Here is a 20452-nt window from a genome sequence, read left to right on the forward strand (position 1 = left end):
CGGTATAATGAACTATTGATCTACACGCATCACAACATCATTTTTGGTGCAAAGACAAATCATGATTGACCCAGCACTGGTTGGGGTTAAAGGTCATGGGTCAGAGGTCACCTCACAGCTGCAGCAGATGTTTGTGTGTGGTAACAGTAATGATAACGATACTTAATGATTGCGAAGGTCACGTTAGAGACTACACTACTGGTATCAAACAGAATGCTGTAGATTTTTTTTTTCAGAGTCACTGGGATCTGCTCCAGATGGCCAGTCCAACACAGAAAACCCTTCACTCGTTTCTGCTGTATTTCTATAGTATCACGGCTCATTGGGCGGCTGGTGCAGATCCAAGTCCACAGTTCAACATTCAGAAAGTGAAAAGATCAAGAGCAAAACAACTGCAGTGCAAAGGGCCTCAGCCGTAGTTCAGTGCATGCATGCAGCAGTGAATAAATATGATTGGTGATTATAGACACACAAACACACACACACACACACACACACACACACACACACACACACACACATATATAACATATGTAAAACAGAACTCTGATATGTCCCCATTTTAATAAAATGTTTGTGTGGGTTTTGACCACATTGCTGAAATCAGACAACATCCCTATTAGGGAAAACTGCGTAATAAAGACAAATAATCTTTTAGTAAAATGCAAAAAAATGCAGTAGAAAGAGGGGCTGATTCTTTGCTGAATCTGCTTATTTCAGCAACAGTATCTTTTTTTGTGCACTGTGTTTTGAAGTTGTAAGCGACACAACATACAATCTTGAAACGAGTCAGGAAGTGAGAGGGGTGAAGGCAGGAGCAGTAGGTTTGAGAGCGAGGACAGGCATGAGCTGGCGGTGAGTGTTCTGAGATGAGACTGCGGTGACTGCCATTCTCACACATTTCACTTCCTCTCGTGGCCAGCCTTGTCACGCAAACCTCACTCTCAGCTCATGAGATAAGAGAGTCAGCTCTTTTCCCCAAGACCTCTGCAGTTTTTCATAGGACATTGAAGTTCAACAGTATGTGTGAACCAGGTATCAGATCAGACACAGCATGCCTCTAATTTATTCTTTATCTGCACTCAAACTTTTTGTGATGCTTGCACTTATTGTAGGCCTACATTAATTTTGTTTTGATCTTATTTTCATAGCATGTTTTTATTTCTCAGTCTTTTGGTTATTCCTTGAATCTGACTCATAATCGGGCATGTTATGCATTTTTGAGAATTTACTGGGGTGTAACATGTGAAAAAAGGAAACCTTTTTTTGTAGCACTGTACAATAACGTGAGAAAAACAAATAAATAAATAATGCAACAATATTATTATGTTTTCTGGGAATTTAAATTAAATACTGACCTTCAAATCAAAGCCTCAACATTTTTTAACTATTATTTACTATTATTACTTTTATTATTTCTCCAAAGGGAGTTTTTGTAATTTATCTCACAGCCTCAAACTATAGCTAAGTATACACACACACACACACACAAAGAGAGTAACATCTGGTCTGGTGGCTGTAGATACAGGCCCATTAGCTGAGTGGTATCCAATAAACCAGCAGTTGCTCAGATCTCAAGATTTCAAGAATTCCTGCCTTGACCTGAGACCAGCTGCTGTCTAGAACAGATCCTGTACGTCTTTCACTCTTAGAAATATAGAAGGCATTCAACGCACCAGCTTAGACACTCCCCTAGATCCCTAAACAATTGTGTGCATGTAAATGCATATTACTGAATGAGTCAAGACAGCAAGAAAGAAAGAGAGAGAGAGACGAATAGAGGAGAAGAGCAAAGTCTAGAAGTCAAATAGGAGAGTGAAAAGAGGTTTTTATGGTCATTAGTAGTGCTGGGGAAGCTACTTTAAAAGCTTGCCAAGCTAAAAGCTACTCATTATTTAAAGTTGTTAAACTACAGTTAAGCTACACTGTAAAAAAAAAAAAAAAAAAAAGTCCTGTAAAAAAATGGTAAATGATTTGCCAAACAAAAAACTTAAAATTAAAGTAAAATATCATAACTGAAACAAGGAACAATCTGTAAAATAATTTTTTTTTTCTGTAAAACCTTTAATGAAAATGTTTGTAAAATTATTGTTTTTGCACTTTATTTCAATTAAGATATTTTACTTTAATTTTAAGTTTTTTGTTTGGCAAATCATTTACCATTTTTTTACAGGACTTTTTTTTTTTTTACAGTGTACTGAAAAAGTAGTAAGCTACAAGTTACTGTACAAACACAAAGTAGCAAACTACTTTAGAGTTACCCTAAGAATGTTTTGCTAATATTCCCATTCAGTTAAAAAAACTTATTTCTAAATATTTTCTGAACGTTCAAAACATCCTTTTTAACCTTTAACCTCTTTAACCTTTTTTTTTTTTTGGTTATGCGAACGTTAAGAGAACATTACATTTAATGTTTTCTAAACACTCTGAAACAAGTAGTTACAAAACAATCTATTAACATTACTTCATAACTTTGAGAGAACCTTGCCAGAATGTTAGCCACAGTTCTAAGAACATTCCCTGCATGTTTGCTGGGCATGTATGCTTTTAATAAATAGGCTAATAATAACAATAAAAATAATCCAAAAACAAAATGTATGGTTTAATTGTTTAGTGAGATACTTCAATAAGGTATTCAATGAATAACTGATTCAAAGACATTGTGCATAGTACAGCGATTCAAACTGTTGAATTGTTTTAATCAGTTCATTTACACGAAGTGCTGGCTAGACTCCAATGGCAGATTTACAACTGCGGGGTCAAAGTTTTACAGCAGCCTCATATAAATCTTGTTCCACCCTCTCCCCATGTGCCCCTCTCTCTTCCTCACAGTCGCAGTGCCCAACCCCCAGCGCTTTCATATGTCTCCATACCTGTGTGTGGTACTGAGAGAGGCACACAATGCAGTTGGTATTTATTATGCTAGGTAGCTTTACCTCTTGCAATGTTTCTGTAACATTCACTAATTCATCTCAGTCACAACTTCATTTTATTATTCAGGAGGGGAGAGCAGGGATAATTCAATTCAGTTCAAGTTTATTTGTACAGCGCTTTTCACGATACAAAAAACAAATATATTACGTTTAATATAATATAGACTGGCAACTATTTGTTCTATAATATAAAAATATAATTATTACATTTACTTTACATTTAAAACAAGCTATCATAATCTGACTTGATTAATTTATATATTTAAATGACACAGGAAATAGCTGCTAATGTGTCAAAGATGTTGTAGGATACAGACTACATGTCGTCAGCATAAATTAGCAAAAAAAAGAAGAAGAAAAGTGTTACAGTGTTACTGCACTCCATTATACCACACCATTGCAATCTTTTTCTGACACAAAAAGGCTTAGTGCACCCAAAAATATTTTAAAAAGACACAATCTCTAGTATGCAGAGTGAATGTCACACTCGGCTTTACGGCTTGCATCAGCCAACAACAACAAAAATCAAGCTATATTTCACAAACCCACTTTAAATCTCCATTTGCCTTCCCAAGTTATTCTGTTACAAAGCAGTCGGTAGGAGACTAAGCCGCAAACCCCCTCTTTTTTCATGTCGTGCCCACATGCGCTCACTGAGCACAAATCCAAAGCAGATGCAGCGTGATCCCTCGCTGACACACAGACTCTCACCGCGTGTAGGATCGATAAGGTGTATTGATTATGCCTGGTGCTGACAGGCCCTGCTGCAACTCTGCCTGCTCTGATCAATTCAGAGCTGCACTGGGATGGCTTGAGGTTAATTATATTTATCGAGGCGGACGACTCAAGGGTGTGTGTATGTTGAAACGCAAAGGCTTAGACAACACAATATCCGTTTGAATGGGAGGTTGGGGTTTATTTGAGTTATTTCGTATGTATCTTTGAGCCCAGAGGGTGTATGAGCGCAGGTGTAGTGTTTCATAACTCCACAAGAGTGTGGATGTATTTGAGTATATTTGCTCAGGACTGTGTGTTTACTGTCTATTTCCTTTCCATTGAGCTTCATTATTGTCTAAAGGTTGTTTCCATTATATTTTCAGCATTATAAACACATTGACGTACAGTTCCTCATGCAGTTGTGCTGTATGTCATGTGGTATGTTCTTATTAGTGGGCATTGCTGCATGCTGTGGTTAAATGGTGCAATACATAAGATAAACACACTAGTTTTTTTTATTTTTATTTCGTCGTTTTTTCTTCAGCTCTGGAGATTGGTATCTGGTTCTGGTTCTACATATACACTACTGTTCAAAAGTTTTAGGTCAGTAAATTTGCAAGGATGCATTGAATTGAATAAAAGCAACAGTACTAAAGATATGTATAATTTTACAGAAGATTTCTATTTTAAATAACTAAATGCTATTGTTTTGAACTTTGTGTTCATTAAAGAATCCTGACAAAAAATGTTTATTATTTCCACAAAAATAATAAGCAGCACAAATCAGCCTAGTAGAATGATTTCTGAAGGATCATGTGACACTGAATACTGGAGTAATGACTGCTGAAAAATTAGCTTTGCCATCACAGGAATAAATTACATTTTAAAATAGATTCAAATAGAAAACAGTCATTTTAAATTGTATTAATATTTCACAATATTACTGTTCATACTGTATTTTTGATCAAATATGCAGCCTTGGTGAGCATAAGAGAGTTCTTTCAAAAACATTAAAATCTTACGGACTCCAAACTTTTGAACAGCAGTGTATGTAATTGCTTCAATGTGAACATAAAATATGAGTTTTTACTATATTCAGTTTCACTGCTGTCTTTGTTGTTCTCCAGCTATCGAAACACCTAAAGCTCCAGTAGCACTTAAACACAGACACCAGTCACTATCAGTACATATACACATATATCTTAATGATGACTCATACATCAGTACTGATGACTCATACAGATTTTTGTCCAATCAAATGCTCTCTGGAATGAGAATGCCCCGCCCCATATTACCACCTTGCAACTAGCAAGTAGCAAATCATGGTGTCACTTTCTAAACTAATGTGACAAGCCCTTCAATATGTCTTACCAAAACGTCCTGTTTCAACAGGAAGTACATCAACACAGGAAAGAAAGATTTGTCAAGTGATTTCAACGGGTCTTTAAGACACATTTGTATCTCAGGAGACATAATACTAATGCTTGCACATGCTAAATGTATATGCTTTGATAATATGACTGTGTGTTGCATAATTCAACTTTATGTTAGAGCAGAAATCGAAAACTTTGGATCAGATTCATTCATTTTTCCAACACAAATTTGTTGTGGGCATATCTGTGCTCCTAGAATGGCTTAAGGTGACCCCAGTTTCACTTCTCATTTCAGAAGGTGTTGATGATAGCGCTTGGGCACCCAATAAACAACAGCAAGAGGAACAGGAAGCCCTTGGCAAAGAGCATTGCGTGAGAGACAGTGAGAAGTGGGCTGAGGTTTTGAGCATATGTGTGTGTACGTGTGCGCTTGTGTTCTTCAGTTTAGTTTTTGCGGTGGCATGTACTGACGGGTGAATGTTACCCAGTGACCTGCCTTTTCATATCGAGTCGTAATGCTTTTGTATGTTGGCGAAATCTGCATATGAAGTATTGTGGATATATGAATCTATAAGAAGAATTAACAGGGTCACTCTCTTTTCAGGTAAGAAGAAATCAGACCAAATCTACAATAAATATTACAGTAGGCATTGTGGCACTTGTAGGCAGTGTGCTATTTAAAGAAAAAATCTAGTGTGTTACCGTTTCCTCTCGCATGGATACATTTTCAGGACCTCTGGAGGAGAGGATGTATGTTTTGTGAGGGGCTCCTGCTCACGAGGGCCGAGTGCCCAATGCCTGCTCACTGTAATGTGAAGCGACAGCTAGCCTTCACGCACCAGTGGGCTCCGTGTCCTAAAATGGACACAGGAGGACTCTTTCAGGAAAGAAAAAAGAATGAGGCAGAGTCAGGAGTATGTGGGAACATCTTTATGAAGAAAGTGAAAGACATAAAAAAAAACTCAGATGAATTTGTGGTGTAACTATTTATTTATTTATTTTGCAGTTTGGTCCAATGTAGAAAGTGAAAGACATAAAAAAAATCTGAGGAATTTGTTTTGCAACTTTTTTTGTGCAATTGGGCCAATGTAGAAAGTTAAAAAATATACATACAAATTAATTTGTTTTGCAACTTTTTTTTTTTGCAGTTTTGACCAAACTGATATCGTGTAATATATCAGTAAACAATATCTCTTAATCGTTTATCTTAATCTAAAATGGCTTAATATCTGAAAAATGTGACTGTTGTGCAGTACATTGCTGTTTTAATGTTTAAATATACACACAGAGAAAGCACAAATGAAGTTGAGTGGAATGAGTTCAGTGACAAATGAGAGAAATCGAGAAAGACAAGGTGGAGAGCAGCATGTATAGAATTCGCCCCACCTCTCATAGTATCATGTGGCTTATATAGTGAAGTTGGTGTTTATTTGTGGTGCTTGTTACAGAACTAATATGATCTTACTATGGTAATATCATGGTTCTGGGTGATAGCTATATTTACATGGTAGTCCATGATACCTCAAATGATGTCATGCTATCATAGTACATCACAGAACATGGTATTAGCATGGTAGATGTCATAAAAACCTTGTGCTATGCTATGGTACTGTAAAGCCAAAAGGCCTACCAGTAGAGCATGGTCCAATGCAAACAACATGGTAATACTCTGGTACTTTTTGTTAGAGTATTATATTGACACATGTCATGTTTTTGTACATTTTGCCATCAGCTGAACCCATGTACACCAAAACAATAAAAATGGGCAGCACAGTGCTCTCTCTCTGCAGTGTAATTGAGGCAGCAAAGGTCCTTTTTATTTCCTGGTCCTTCTCTAAGGCTCAATGATGTGATCAATAACCAATTAAAAAAAACAGATCAGCAGATTATCCATGTCACAAACAAGACAAGCAGTAAAAACAAGAACGTCTGCCCGACATGTGCTCTGAATGCATGTTGACATGTTTGTAAAGTGTATCAGTTGTTAATGTGTAAAGAAAACCTGTGATGGGAACTGGCAGAAGTGTATAGGGGGTAAATAAACTGGTCGCCATGTTGAGTCCACTTCCTAAACTTGCTGTCTTTTAACAAGCATCCATTTCCACCTAATTAGTGCCCAGGATTTTAATTGCAGTTTAAAGAGTTGTTCGGTTTTATTGAGCTTGTGAATGTGTGTTTGTGTACAGGCAGAGGGCTTGTTACGCACCAACTGGAGCAGGCTGCTTCTTTTTTTGGGCCTGTTGTGGCTGGTTATATACTAGCGGCACTATCATGTATCTATGATCTTGTTACCAATGAACTAAAAAATGAACTAGAAGAGGTTTGATTTTTTTTGAGTGATGATAAAAAGTTATGAATATGAATCAACTAAATAACAACAACACATTGATCCAGTACGTCTTGGGCAACTTTGTTGTTGCGAATTTGGGTCAGCGGATGTTCAGAAAGCACATGAAGAAGACAATGTAGGAAGTGGTAAGTGAGGTGAATAATTCATTTGTATGTCTTCCATGTGTGCCCTGTCTGCACTTTCATCACCCTCATTATCCCTGTCATCACTGGGCTCTGTCCTCTCCACCGGCTCATGGTGCCATTCACTCACTGCCTCTGAGAAGCACTGTGCCTAATGCGGATATATTTCAACAGATTAGTTTCCCTGAGAAGAGAGGATGGATTGAGAGTTTCTTGTCCGTCAAACTGTACCTACAGTAGCCTGGAAACATTTAGAAACTATCATTAAGAATTTGTAGAATATTTTAGAATTTATTTATTTAGCCTATTTATTTATTTACACTCCCATTCAACAGTCATGGGAATAATACTTTTATTGAGCAAGGATGCACTATTAAAAGTGACAGTACACCGGGTTCGTTTGACGTTAGAGTTCGGTTTGTTTGGATAATGGACCCTTTTCACAAGACTGTGATGACGCGTTTAACGGTCATCCTCGAAACTTTTTTATATTTAGATTTTTTTTAAATGTATGTACATTTATAACACTATAATTTGTATTGTATCACATCTGCATCAAATTACAAGAAACAAATTAACACTAATGCGAGGGTGTTTCTAATGCAGTGTGTCTACGCTAAATTTGACATCGTTCTCTCTTCTGACAGCCGTTATCGGCCTCTCTCAATTTTTTTCCTTTTTTTGAAAGTCATGAAAACACTATTGTGGAATTTTTCTTTTGCTAAGCACCCTCAAATGAAATCAATAGCACCCTCAGTTAAAGCTGTAATAATGGCATTTCATTGCAGATTTGGCAAACTATCCAGTGCGTTATGGTTTGTGCTCTGGGCATCGGTTTCTATTTCAAAGTGTTTTGCAGCATTGAGCAATAGCCAATCACAGACATGTCTGTTGATTTCTTGTACGCAACAGTCAATCAGAGGCATTTAAGAATCCACTCACCGCTCAAATCGCCAGTTTTTGCAGGCTCTGTGTTCAGCACGAATCATCTCATTATAACAAGTAGGCGCAATGTAAATAAGAGATTCATTGTGCAGCATAGAGAACTTCATTGATTATAACGTAACTTTGTGAGATCACAATGAAGATGAGTGACAGCTTTATTAATGGAGTGCTCTTTTTGCAATAACAATGGACGGCACTAAACCTTTATATAGCCTATATAGTAAGGTTAAAGTACCCTCACTAATTTAAGAAGCACCATGAGCGATTTGATTCTGGAGCCGGGCCTGCATGCCTCCCATTCATTGCTCTTGAGGTTAGCCCAACTATGACAACTTCTGCTGCTGAGAAACCCTGAAATGTGAAAAAGGTCCATGTGAACGCTGTTTTCTGAACTTGGGTGCACATCACCCGCAAACCGTACCAGAGTCCGCCTATAAAAGGGGTGATGTGTGGGGGTAACTCCGGTACGGTTTGCTTGTGATGTGAACGCTATCATACTAAATCACAGAAGTGAACTGCTACTAATGACGTATGAATTGAATTTTGTGTTTACTCACTTTCCTGAAAACGTGATTGACATGCTGCAGCAGAGAGAATTTATATCTCATTTCTGCATGCAGAAATTGACTCCCGCAATCGAACCAAGTGTGAAAGCACCCTAAGAATGGGGGGGGGTGTCACAGTTTCCACAAAAATATTAAGCAGCACAACTGTTTTCAACATGATAATAAAAAGAAGCGTTTCTTGAGCAGCAAATCAGCATATTAGAATGATTTCTGAAGGATCATGAGACACTGAAGGCTGGAGTAATGCACACTCCATAAAATTACATTTAACCTATGTATTTTTATGTATTTATGTATTTTTGATCAAACAAATGCACAACTGTTATTTTAAATTGTAATAATATTTCACAATATTATAGTTTTTGCTGTATTTTTGATCAAAGTTTGATTTAAATTCTTTCAACAACATTAAAAAACCTTACCAATCCCAAGCGTTTTAACGGTAGTACAGTACAGGTGAAGGCAATCAATAGGTATGCAAGATATCTCAAAAACAAAACAAGTCTCCATCTAGCCACACTTCCATCCTGAGGTTCATAATCGTTACTCAAATTCAACCTCAGCCAACCATTATCCCAACACTTTCACCTCTTCTGCGTTGCAAAGCCATACATACTTTCAATCCTTCCATATGTCCTACCCTATCTTCCTGTTTCAATAAGAAATATGTCAACATGAGGAATAATGTGTCCGTTTAGCCTTTAGAAATGTAAGACTTCTACCTTATCTGGGGGTACGAAGAACAACATGCACTATGAAAATCCCTATACAAATAAAACTCAACCAGTTTCTCTACAAGAAACCAACGAAATCTGCTCATAACATAAAAACCAACTACCCCACCTCTTTCTGCTCTCCTCAGAATACGTCTCAGTAATTCTACTTGCCTCGTCTTATGGCAGAACCTTCGACCTAAATTCTGCCTTTTTTCACCACTCACTTAGTTCTGTCTATTGTTATCAGTCCGCCTAATGGACTTCATTCTATGGCTTTGTTCTGGCAGGCGAATGAGTGCAGAAAGGGAGGGAGGCAGAGGGTTGCAGAGAGAAAGGGCAATCGAGTTCGTTTCTTTAAAGGATATCAGTCATTTCGCTATGATCGCCCTCCCAAGCAGCAGATTTACAAACACGAGACTTCCTCTCGCTGAACCGAAGGCACCAACAATCATACTTGAGCTCTAGTACTCACATATGAATGGTGTTGATACTCCAATAAAACAACTCTAGACATGTTTGAGAGCTAATAAATGGCACAAATAGTCTAATAAAAGAGGAATAATTATTGTCATAAAATCAATAACAACAACTGTTAAGTATTACGGTGACTAAACAGTCTGTATGCCTGGCTTAATTTGCTATTGATTGATAAATGAAAAATTCAGCATAATTTTTCATGTTTTATATTACTTTTTTCTATAAGCACTATGGAATACAATGACTGTATTGTTAACATATATTTAAGGTTATCAAAGAGAGCAGACAAAGATTTGAAACAGCCCTTACAATCACTGACGGTTGGTAAAGAAAATAAAGGAGACATAAAAGTGCGCTAACACATGCACTTAAAATAAAAGTAAACCTGACTGCTCTGCTTATAGATGCTAAAGGGTTAAGTACGTTCACTGCCCGCATCTGGGAGTCATTTAAAACATTCCACAAGGCTTACCACATGCTTTCAGACAGGCTAAATCCCATGAAGCAGATTTTGCTATACAGGGCTGGAAGCTTTCAAAGAGTGCATTTCAGAAAATGAAACTTGTTATAGCTTTTTAAAGGCTCTAGATGAGATGGTGCGAGGATGGCAGAGAAGACTGTACTGGTTTGGAGATCCGTGACTATCTGTGCCTGCCTTTGTGTACCAGTGTGTGTGTGGATCAGTAGTAAGGCTGTCCTCTTTGAAGTGGTGGGATGCTAAACGGCGCTAGCTCTTTCCCACCCTCTGATAGGATCTTCACAGGCTTGCGTTCCCAGCTCATTTCCTCTGGTCAAGTCTTGTGACCCGTCAAAACACAGAGGGGTTTTAGGTGTTCGCTCTAGATAGGATACAAAGGCCATACAAATTAAACCTTGTGCAATTACACAATGACAAAAATGACAAGCTCACTTAACCCAAACAGGCCCGGTAAATTTCATTTCAGGGCTGATCACTTAATTTCACGATTCTTACGTGCTGAACAGATTCAGGACGGAAATATTAGCCAAAATCAGACCAGTGCTTTCATAGATCATTTCACAGATCATTTCAGTGTAACACTCTTATCAATTGTATGCAAGGCTGTTTATTAAAGCTAAATCTTTCAAGAATGTATTACTTTAGATATGTGGTCTTCAACATGAGGTTCATACTATAATCAAAACTTTTTTTTATTTTTATTATTCCACCATATTGCACGCTGCAGTTTCTCCCGTTAATAAGTAATAGGAGTGAACAGTATATCGGAGTCTTTGTATATCCATAGTCTTTGTTAATAATGCTGCTTAATATGTTTGTAGAGTCTTTGTCATTTTTGATCAATTTAAGGCATATTTGTCTTTGTAGGCATCTTTAGGTACATATGTACAGTAATTACATTAAAATGATAATATACACATGTTTGTATAAACTAGGTTTAAAATGCGACGCTCAATTTTATGTGCTGAACAATGGTGAAGCCATTTAAAGTGACCATTTAAAACAGGGATCTTAAGACATTTCTTGATAAAGACCTGAAGTCAAAAATCTAGACAATGGTTGAAGGCACCTGTTTATTGAAATGGTCACGTGACGTCATACGCGTCACCACTCAGTTCCACTATACTTCTGAAGAATTCATGAAGTAACATCAATAAAAGCTGCAAAACATCTAACCAAGGCTGTAACCATAATGTTTTGCATAATTAGGGCTAAAGACTTTGCCAAAACTGAAATCCATTTTTTCATTGTCCTGTCTGATTATGAGCACGCTAAAGCCTCCATATAACCTTAGACATGTGATGTGTTTCTAAATGTAGGATCAAGAAAAAATTGATTTCCCCCCAAATGTCTTACTTTTGAAGAAAGGGATTATGAGTCATTAGAACAGCCATTGAAGCCCTTAGGCCAAGCAAACCACATGTGACATGACTCCATCTAAAGGATAGTTTATTTTTCCTCTTGTGTTAATGGGACGTTCCCTCATTTGCAAGGTGATGGGCCATATAGGCAAAAGGTCTTGGCATTCTTTCAGCAGTTGTACTATTTGCAAACACACTCTGCAAGAATACCAAGAGGGGTCACTCAGAGCGGGCAGTAATATTGTACACAATGACGAGTAGCAAACAAGTAGAGGCAAAGGCTGCTCCTAGAAATAGCTCATGTAAACAAGATGAGAGGAGACAAACTGACGACACTTCCCTGCTGTCTTTGCTGGTCTCCCAACCTACTTAGTCCAACAATCTGGCTTGATTTTTCTTCTTTCGTGGCCTGTTTAATTGGTGTTTCACTGTGGATGGCTTCTCTTCTGTTTGAAATTCTTTGTTGCAAAAGAAGACCTTTTGCAACATTGATACAGTGTCCTTGTCATCACAGTAAAGTGGTGAAAGGTCATATACTGTAAGATTGTGGATGTTCAGAGCTTGTGTAAATTCAAGGCATCATCACAAGATCAATGGTGCTTGCCGTTGTTTTTCACACAGTGCACATCACTATGTTGACACATCTGTTCTGAGACCACAAAGGACAGCAATGCAAATGTAGCTTGAAGCCTTTTGGAGTGCTCTACTACCATATTATGCACTGCAAAAATGAAAAGATACTTAAAGCTCCATTTAGGGGCTTTTTCAGATTTGCACACTGGTGGAACTTCTAGGCACCTTATGACGGCTCAAATATTCTACTGTGCACTCAAGGAACTTTAATATATTTCCTCTATTTGTTTCAAAGCCTATCCCATATGATTTAGTGTTACTGGAGGAACTGTTGATCGTGTTTATAGAGTTCTTGCAGGAATTTATGGATTCCATTTTGCTCTTCATACCCCTATTCCATTAAAATGGTGCTGTTTAAACTATATCATAGTTTTAACAATACACTTTTATTTTAGATAGATAGGAGTTTACAAGACCTACAAAATTTACATGAGTTACTTTTTCCAAGGACCAAATGTTATTTAATACATATATAATAAAGAGGAATTATCATAGTAATAAATTCAAATAGCAACTAGAGCACGGTGCAAAATATTTCATACATGTCGGTCAACTGAATGTGTCGAATCACTGCCATTGACGTTTCCAGTGTAGACAGTTTCACTGGCTACATTTACGTGTATACAAAAGTAGTCTGATTATTGCCAAAAATAATAAGGAATTACTCAGATTAAGATCTTCATGTCAATAGACCAGTGGTTCTCAACCTTTTTTACTCTAATGCCAGATACAATATTTAAGAACAAAGATTTAAAAAAATATTTTTTACTCACAATTTCTAACCCACAAAATATTTAAGAGCTTGGCATATCTAGAAAAAAAAGTAAATTCATTATTAAAAAAAATGCCCATGCAATTGTATTTAATTAACATGACATTTTCAGGTCTAGAAACTTTAAGGCTTTTTCAAAACAGAAAACAAGAAATACTGCACCTTTGATTGTTTTGGTTCATTTTAAAATCATCTTGAGGCCCCCTAGTGGGCCCTGGTCCCCTGGTTGAGAACCTCTGATATAGACAAACCTCGTCAGTCCAATTACATGCTATTTTTTCCTTTGATAATCATAGGTGTGATCATTTCTTCTGCAGTTTTATCATTCACTCATATTCAAACCCACAGCACAAATCGTTACATTTAAATGCAGCAGGTTTTTATTTGCCTACATCCAATGTAAACATTTTGGCAGTTCTCGAGGTTGTCAGGAACATGACACATATGTCTCTTTACCATGTTTCTGACCCACATAAATTTGAGTTCTGTCAGTGAACCTCAGATGTGACCCTGGACCACAAAACCAGTCTTAAGTTGCAGGGGTATACTGTATTTGTAACAATAGCTAACAAATGATCAAAAATGAGCGTTTTTTTCTTTAATGCCAAAAAATCATTAGGATATTAAAGATCATGTTCCATGAAGATATTTTGTACATTTCCAACTGTAAATATATCAAAACTTAATTTTTGATTAGTAATATGCATTGCTAAGGACTTCATTTGGACAATTTTAAAGGCGATTTTCTCAATATTTAAATTTGTTGCACACTCAGATTTTCAAATAGTTGTATGTCGACCAAATATTGTTCTATCCTAACATCAATGGAAAGCTTATTTATTCAGATGATGTATAAATCTCAATTTAAACCAATGTACCCTAATGACTGGTTTTGCGGTTCAGGGTCACAAATGGTTCTTCAAGTAGGCCTATCTTTTCAGTTTTACTGCATAATTCTGCAAGAGCTTCTAGATGATGTCTATAAATGTTGTTCTAGCCAGCAGTGACCTGAAACATAGCTTTGCCAAAATGCAAAAGCACTAAACTTCCTGCACAACTCGCTGCGATTACATAAAGGCAGGCACCAGCTGAGTTTATGTTCAGTGGTATCGTGCCCTGAAGTGACACCGCGCGCGCAAGGGGAGAATGGGAGGAGACGGCTGCGTAGGCTGGCCGGTGTTCGGTTTCACCAGCTCACACGTGACCGCAATGGCTGCTTGTCTGCTCTGTGCAGTGCATCATTCCTCCGCCGCCCAGCGAACGTAGGCTAGAGCAGTTTTCTCGCTTCGCTGAACTGTCGGTGAGGACATTTACCACCCGCCGAGGCGAAACTCCTCCGCGTTCCGCCGAACAGCTCACCGGCAGAGAACAACCACATTCGGGAGAGAAATTAAAGCGTCTCGGGCTTCAACTTCCACCAACCAACACAGCGGTAGGAGGAGTCAACAGGTATTGGCGCTCTCTATTTAAGTGACAATACAATCGCTAGGCTGACAGGTAGTCGCATTGATAGCATCTTGACAGATGTGGAGCAGTGAATAGGCGCGTCTTTCGGCGCTCAGATGCGGTGTGCTACTTAACTGTAAAGCTGTCCGTTGAGTTTGATTGAAACCGCATACGGGGGTAATAATGAGCGGTCTGCGGCAGCTACGTAATCAAATGCGCTGTATTGTTCTCTCACCTGAATGAGCAATGTGTCATTGAGAGCTCTTGCAGCAGGTCTTTCATGCAAAGCGTCGCTACGCTGCACTAGCTGAGCGACTTGAATTTCGTCGTGCGTCGACTTTATTCAAGTAATTGATTCTTTCTGGCTTTTAAAAGTCTTATGCATGGTATGTGTTTGATAATAAAGGCATACATAACATGGTGAGCGCGATTTTCGTGTACAGTGCCCTGTTATTACAGTGAATTTAACTGGGTCACAAACAAAAGCAACAAATGCCTCTATGAAAGTAATTTCCTCCCTGGGTTAACTCGGCTGGAAATAGTTTAAGAGCATTTGGTTCGACCTGCAATATAAATATCTGAATACCGAGCACAATATCAGGGCTCACTTGCCCGAAGCTGCAATTTAACCTCTTCTTAACTCACAGCCCCCCCCCTCCTTTTGAACATTGACTATTGCACTATTCAAACTTTGAGAATTGTTATAATTTATGAATGCTTTTGAATACAGACCTCAGGTTAAAGAAAGTTTTTTTTTTTTTTTAAAGAAGACTTATCAGCAGATTATTGCAGAAGTGAAATCATTTTTTAAAAATGAAAGTAAAAAAGTTATAGAAGTTTAAATTTACTGTAAAGAAGATGTACTGTACTATTTTTATTTAATTTAATATAAAAATTTATATTACTAACAAAATGCGCATGACAGTCGCATTCGATTAATCGTGCAGCCCTATCGTGCGCCATATTGAACATTTTTTTCTATCGTTATCGAAGAAGGTGTACCGTCGATAAATATCGATACTGTTTTATCGCCCAAGTTGTGTTCCAAATTTGAAGTTGATAAAAAAAAATTGAGGTTACTATGCAATTTTGTTTAGGTGTTATACCACAAACAGCCACCAGGTGCTACCCTAACCCCATTTAATTTTTTGATGCATTTTTCTGTGTCAAATGTATACATTTCTCTCTCAGTATTACTCCTATCACAAAATACCAAATATGGAATCTTTAGACTCAGACCTTTCCGACGATATGTATTTTGTCAAGATTCAGGGACGCGGGAAGTAGGGGTGCTGCAGCATGGTTGCAAATGCAATGCCAAGTTTGTTCATTTAAATTTATTCAGGTTTAGCATTTAATAATTTATTTGTAATGATCTCTGAAATGTAAATTGTAAGTGGGCTATAATAAACCCATGTTTATCTTTATAAACATGATTAATTTTACTTGTGATGTTTTCTATATGGGATGATAAGCCTAATCCTCATGAACACGTGACGCTAGCGTGTGGTATCAGACATGAACTGTACAGAATGCGAACAAGATTAACTTTAATACGAGGAGGTAATGGCGCAAAAGCGAATTTCCAAATTTTTTAAAATGCCCATCCCAGCAAAAACTTTCCAAAATCGGCATCCAAACAACACCAGCACGAGCACGAGCACCGACGTAAGTGAACCAGCCCCAAACCCCCAACACGGACACACACAGCACCCCCAACCCGAAAACATCTTCCCGCGCCCCTGTCAAGATTCTAAAACGTTTTGATTCCAAAAGACTGTAATACATTTTGTAATATGACACCCTGCACTACTGGGGAGGAGCCCGCTAAAAGATTTTAAGGCTCATATCTATGGTAACGCAATGTCCGATTTCAAAACGGTTTTCACAGGATGAATTTTGAGATTTTAAGCTTTCAAATTATATAATAATAATGATGATTATAATATAATATTATATGATGATAATAATATATGATGATTACTAAAACATGTGATAGGAAAAAAAGGAAACGGAATAGAATTTTTGTGACAAAGGTCAGAGCTCCTGTTGTGGTGTATATATTTTGAGGTGCACTCTTGTCATAAATTAATCTATTACTGCTCCTACATAATTTTGAACAACAAACAGTGGGAAACTATCTATTTAGGAGTCTTAGACCTTTCCAACGATATATAGTTTGTCATGATTAGATTAGGATTTAATTGTAATATATTGAAGAAAACTTAGGCATCCTGCTAGTGGGACGGTGACAGTTAAGGGGTTAAAGGGATAGCTCCCCCAAAATTCAAATGAGTACAGTAATGAAAATATGCTCATTGACATGTTGTTTGAAAGCTGTATTACTTTCTTTCCTCTGTGAAACACAAAGAGAGATGTTAGGCAGAATATAAGGGACTTTCATTACAGTGAAAGTGAATGGGGACTGAGATTGTCAAGCTGTCTAATATCTCTTATGTTCTTCGGAAGGAAAAAAGTAATTTAGAACAACATGAGAAGGGAATAAATGATGACGGAAATTTAATTTTGGAGTGTACGCCTACTATCCGTTTAACTGCAATAGTAAGAGGATGAAATGAGTCACACTTATGATGCATTGAAACTATACAGCCAAGTTTGTTCATTTAAATTTATTCAGGTTTAGCATTTAATAATTTATTTGTAATGATCTCTGAAATGTAAATTGTAAGTGGGCTATAATAAACCCATGTTTATCTTTATAAACATGATTAATTTTACTTGTGATGTTTTCTATATGGGATGATAAGCCTAATCCTCATGAACACGTGACGCTAGCGTGTGGTATCAGACATGAACTGTACAGAATGCGAACAAGATTAACTTTAATACGAGGAGGTAATGGCGCAAAAGCGAATTTCCAAATTTTTTAAAATGCCCATCCCAGCAAAAACTTTCCAAAATCGGCATCCAAACAACACCAGCACGAGCACGAGCACCGACGTAAGTGAACCAGCCCCAAACCCCCAACACGGACACACACAGCACCCCCAACCCGAAAACATCTTCCCGCGCCCCTGTCAAGATTCTAAAACGTTTTGATTCCAAAAGACTGTAATACATTTTGTAATATGACACCCTGCACTACTGGGGAGGAGCCCGCTAAAAGATTTTAAGGCTCATATCTATGGTAACGCAATGTCCGATTTCAAAACGGTTTTCACAGGATGAATTTTGAGATTTTAAGCTTTCAAATTATATAATAATAATGATGATTATAATATAATATTATATGATGATAATAATATATGATGATTACTAAAACATGTGATAGGAAAAAAAGGAAACGGAATAGAATTTTTGTGACAAAGGTCAGAGCTCCTGTTGTGGTGTATATATTTTGAGGTGCACTCTTGTCATAAATTAATCTATTACTGCTCCTACATAATTTTGAACAACAAACAGTGGGAAACTATCTATTTAGGAGTCTTAGACCTTTCCAACGATATATAGTTTGTCATGATTAGATTAGGATTTAATTGTAATATATTGAAGAAAACTTAGGCATCCTGCTAGTGGGACGGTGACAGTTAAGGGGTTAAAGGGATAGCTCCCCCAAAATTCAAATGAGTACAGTAATGAAAATATGCTCATTGACATGTTGTTTGAAAGCTGTATTACTTTCTTTCCTCTGTGAAACACAAAGAGAGATGTTAGGCAGAATATAAGGGACTTTCATTACAGTGAAAGTGAATGGGGACTGAGATTGTCAAGCTGTCTAATATCTCTTATGTTCTTCGGAAGGAAAAAAGTAATTTAGAACAACATGAGAAGGGAATAAATGATGACGGAAATTTAATTTTGGAGTGTACGCCTACTATCCGTTTAACTGCAATAGTAAGAGGATGAAATGAGTCACACTTATGATGCATTGAAACTATACAGCATATGGTGTAAAAAGCGAGGTGTTTTGGGTTAGTTCTGTTTTCGCAGTTAAATGGGAAGTTCCTCAACCATCTGTCTGCAATAGAAAGAGGAATGGGTACGATATTCGCTTCCTCTAAGCGCTGCCACTTTCATGCCTGTCGTCTGCAGAGGCATATGCCACAAAGCTTGACATTTTGATTTTTCCGCTCATGAAAGCATGTGCATGCTCACTGTATCACCTCCTGCGGTGTTTGTCTCAAACCTTCCATCAGGGCTCTCTAATGTTCTCTGTCGTTCCAAAATAGCAGGGAGGGGTGCTGTCTAATGTCCAAGTCCTTGCCATTTTTTTTTCAAAAATCAGATTTTTAACAGACTTCATTTTCACACCAGTGGATATGACTAGGTGACATGCCTCTCTCTATTTTTCTACCCCCTCTCTCTCCAGTGAATGGATTTTAGCATACTCTCTCATTAATCATTTCAAATTGTCCACAGTATTGTAAATTGATGGAACTGATGATTAAATATTTTTGGATCCCTGTCTTTAAAGGCTTAGTTCACCCAAAAATTCTGTCATTATTTACTCACCCTCTTGCTGGTCCAAACACGTAAGACTTTTGTTCACTTTTGGAACACAAATAAAGATTGTTCATCCATCTGACGTCTATGTAATCATCATTTTCAAGCTACGAATAGACATTGCAAAAGAAATCCATATGAATCAAGTTGTTTAATCCAAGTTTTCTGCAGAGATATAATTGCTTTTGACAAACAGATTTTCTTTAAGAATTTTATTCACATACACTTTAGGAAAGTTCAGTAAAAATAGACCCCAATGTAACATAATGGAATTTTCTGTATTGATTTTTAACAGGTTTTTCTCTGATTTGAATTATGCATTGCATTGTTCTGTGTTTTAATGTAAAAAAAAACATCCATAAACTTATGATAATAGAGCTTCCATTTACCATATTTGTTGTGCTCTATCGATGTACATTTATCATTGTTTTTTTTGTAGATTGACAAGTCTTTTCATGAAAAGAAGGATTCTGAGTTGCCGGTCAAACTTCATTATAATGATCCATGTCGGCAAATAAACAATGAGAGATGCTGTTGGGTGTCAGATTTGCATAGACAAACACATTTTGATGTTTACAATGAAAGAGTGAGCTTTTTTTCTACAGAAGCTCTTAATATAGTCAACCAGTGCAAACCCATAAAACTGATTTATACAAACTTTTCTTGAGACTCAAACCTTTCTTGAAATGTGATATTTCATTGTTAATATTACTCATTACTAAAATGTTCTCAAGTGCTTTTTTTCCCCACATACTCATAATGAAAACATGCATCTGCGAATAAATGACTTTGACCTCCATAATCGTAAAGAAAATAAGGATTTCATATGACAGAAGAAACTGAAATCTTGCTGTGAACACCACATATACAGCACTGAGTAAGATGGTTCAAAACTGGAACGATAAGCTGACAGTAGTTTACTAGAATCTTTTTATTCTTCATTTTTTCTGTAGTTTTTCAAACAAAATTTCTAGAAGTAGTCCAGATGATGTTTACCTCTGCCCACTGTTCAACTATAAACAACATACCACAATCCTTTGACATATTTCTCACTTTGTCTTCTTTCTGGTCACACATTTTCATCTTTATGGGACTCATT

The 20452-nt window shown here is 37.1% G+C and overlaps 1 protein-coding gene across 1 annotated transcript in view; it reads left to right on the forward strand.

Moving 5' to 3' along the window:
- The first annotated feature begins 14568 nt into the window (after positions 1-14568).
- Positions 14569-20452, forward strand: part of rarab (retinoic acid receptor, alpha b) — a 132214-nt gene continuing 126330 nt past the window's right edge. Inside the window, exon 1 of the mRNA XM_016269022.1 lies at positions 14569-14892. The gene's annotated coding sequence lies outside the window, so the exon portion shown is untranslated. The remainder of the gene's footprint in view (positions 14893-20452) is intronic.

The sequence above is a fragment of the Sinocyclocheilus grahami genome, unplaced genomic scaffold, assembly GCF_001515645.1.
Source record: "Sinocyclocheilus grahami isolate Dianchi unplaced genomic scaffold, SAMN03320097.WGS_v1.1 scaffold49.1, whole genome shotgun sequence".
In the NCBI taxonomy this organism is placed as follows: Eukaryota; Metazoa; Chordata; class Actinopteri; order Cypriniformes; family Cyprinidae; genus Sinocyclocheilus; species Sinocyclocheilus grahami.